The sequence below is a fragment of the Rhinolophus hipposideros genome, assembly GCF_964194185.1.
Source record: "Rhinolophus hipposideros genome assembly, chromosome: 20".
Taxonomy (NCBI): domain Eukaryota; kingdom Metazoa; phylum Chordata; class Mammalia; order Chiroptera; family Rhinolophidae; genus Rhinolophus; species Rhinolophus hipposideros.
In genome coordinates, this window is record NC_138066.1 from 37213407 (window position 1) to 37216698 (window position 3292).

Here is a 3292-nt window from a genome sequence, read left to right on the forward strand (position 1 = left end):
AAGGAGGAGGAGGAGGAGGAGGAGGAGATGAAGACTGTCTACGTCATAGGCCTGTCGAGTGAGTTAAATGAGATAATACATGTGCAGCGCTCAGCCCAAGGGCTGGCACTGAAAAGGGCTCAGGCAACACCTACGATCAGGCTTTCTGTGTTGTAGGGTGAAATGACCGGTTTCACTTACACTCATGACACCTTCTAGCTTTTCTGAGTTCAAATGAGAGAAATACAAACTCCCCAACTACAGTGAAGTTCTGTCAGGAATGAGGATGGGAAAAGGAAATGCTGACTGGGCAGCCGGCAGGCAGTCTTTGCCCCAGAGGGAAATTTGTGTGGGGGTGGGGTGGGGTGGGGGAGTGCTTAACGCACTGAGTGGCCTTGATGCTCAGAGCATCCCCAGCGGTCACCTCTCCTCTCTGGTGTCCTGCCAGATCTCCACCCGGCCAGATTCTCCCCCCTCCCCCCCGGTTCCGGGCCCGTAGCCTCCTAACTGCTGCTTCTGAAATCAGTCTGACCTGGGCATCGTTTATTCACTCAAACGTTTACTGAGCGCCTACTACGTGCAGGGCACTGGGCTCGTGCTGGGATCCAGACTCCAGACATAAGCACTGAGGAGGTGACCGCCCTCGATGATCTCCGATTTCGGTGGGGGGAGATAAAGGATTGCCCCACGGGGTGGTGAGTGGTGCACTCGAATCACCGGGTGGGATGAAACACATAGGTGAGGAAGAGGTGAAGGGAAACGGCATCGCAGGCGGAGCGAGCTTGACGTGCGGAGCCCAGGATTTGGTTCACTCGCAGAAGCGCCGGGAGACGCTGGAATCTCAGAGAACCCCTTCAGCTGCCCTGCCCCGGGCCTCCCCACGTGACACGCCTCCTCACCCCTCCCCACCGGCTGCCATCAGCCCGGGTCCAGACCTGGCGCTCCCCTGACTCCGCATGAACCCCTCTTCGGCTCGTCTTTCTGGGCGTTTCTAGAGACTGCGTCTCGGCCCCTTCCTACAGGCCCCTCTGGCCGCCGAGCTCCAATCCCCTTCGGTTCTGTCCTTTCCCTCCCTTTGCTCGAAAGAGGAGCTCGACCCGCCCCGCCCCCAGCCCGGGATTCCGCTGTCGGCGCGCGGAGGCCGTCCCGAGGGGGCAGTCCTCCCGCCGTAGCCACGCCTCCTCGGGCGGGCTATGTAAACAAGAAATGGCGTTTCACCCGAGAACGACGGTGCAACGACAGACATATAATTTCTCTCTTAAGATACAGAGAATAAAACCAAACCAGATCGGCACCGGAGCCTACTGCTTAGTGTCTCCCGTAGCACAGTACTTCCGAGAGAAGCAAAGGAAATGAGACCTCGACCGCCGGTGACCTGGCTCACCGTAGGTTGAATGTGCGCGACAGGAGGAGGGTGACGGGCGAGGGACGCAGGCCAGGTATCGCTTCTCGGCCTTTTGGCTAAGATCAAGTGTAGTATCTGTTCTTATCAGTTTAATATCTGATACGTCCTCTATCCGAGGACAATATATTAAGTGGATTTTTGGAGCTGGGAGATGGAATAGGAGCTTGCTTCGTCCACTCCGCGCATCGACCCGGTATTGCAGTACTTCCGGGAACGGTGCACCCCCCTGGGGGGAAACAAGTCGTTGTGAAAAGTTAGCTTCAACTTTGCGTGGTGTGAGAGCGGGTTGTCTTTTTGTTTTGGCTGGGGGTGCGGTCGCTATGTCTGTAGCACTTCCTTGCTTTTTGGTGGCGCTCGGAGCAGTTTTGTTACCCGGCAAGATTTTCTTGGGTGTCGGCGGTGGCGGCAGGGAGGCCGTCCGGTACGTGCAGTTAAGTTTGAGCTGTATTTCATGGACAAGAGCGCGGAGGGGAAGTGATCAGATCTCTGGTTTTAAAAAATGTTGTGCTAAAGCAGGTATCATAACAAATAAGAGACTCTTGGCCTTCAAGCTTACGATTTAGTAAGGGAGTGACTAAGTTTAAGTGCTCTTCATACTGATCACACTCTAACAAGTATTGTTGTCTCCTTTTTTAGTGGCAAAAACAACGTAACTATAACCTGCAGTATCACTTTGTACCCAGAATCCTCCAGAGCGCTACTGTGAATTGGGGTTCCCACCCAGCTAGCGCCGGCCTAGCTAGCTGGTGGAATCCAGGGAGTACCCCAACACACATTTGGCCTCCGAGTCTATTCTGGGTTCTCCGTACATGGTCTCCAACAGGCGCGGGCCCCTCTAGGTTTATGGAATTGAGGGAATGACACACGAAGGGATCGAGGACAAACCCGCCTTTTAGTGATGTGGGCACTGGGGAGGGAGTCCTGGGTTGGGGCCGGGAGGTCTTGGTCGGAGGAAGAGAGCTGGTGAGAATAGGCCTCCCTCCCTGATGCCCGTGTGGGGTTTCAAAGTCAGCCTCGTGAGAGGTGGCAGGGGGCGGGAAGCAGCTTGGAAGAGGAGAGGCCCTGTGTGTCCTTGGCAGCTTCCAAATATAGGCGCTTCGCGCCAGGCAGTGGTTAAGTATACGTGTGTCGCGTCCAGCACAACACCGGCAGTGAGGGTGCGAGAAGGGGAGGCTTGGGTTAAGTTTTTAAGGTTTCTTACACGGTCTGTGAGACTCATACATCATAGCAGAAAAATGTTTATTCCGATTACCCTTTGTCTGTAAACAGCCGAAACACAAGGTCCCATGACGTTTTACTTAAGGTATGTATGTACCTTGTCAGGGTCAAGTCTCTCATATTGTAGCAGCTCCGTTGAGATAAGTGGAGAGAACTGATCTTTGTTGTCCTCATGACTTCTCTCACAAACAGGTGCGAGGGAAAAGCCAGAGCCGGCAACAGCTTTTCCCAGGCAGGGCCCCTTCCCATATTTTTCTAAGGCAGCTTAGAAACAGTGTTACTTTCTTGTATTTGTATACCTATCAATAAAAACCTTCAGTCGGGCCTTATTCTGGGCTCCAGTGCTCTGAGACTGAGAGACCGCCTGGCCTTCGGAGAGATTTAACTGTATTAAGTCTCTGTTTCTTTCTTAAAAACTTAACCCAAGCCTCCCCTTCTCGCACCCTCACTGCCGGTGTTGTGCTGGACGCGACACACGTATACTTAACCACTGCCTGGCGCGAAGCGCCTATATTTGGAAGCTGCCAAGGACACACAGGGCCTCTCCTCTTCCAAGCTGCTTCCCGCCCCCTGCCACCTCTCACGAGGCTGACTTTGAAACCCCACACGGGCATCAGGGAGGGAGGCCTATTCTCACCAGCTCTCTTCCTCCGACCAAGACCTCCCGGCCCCAACCCAGGACTCCCTCCC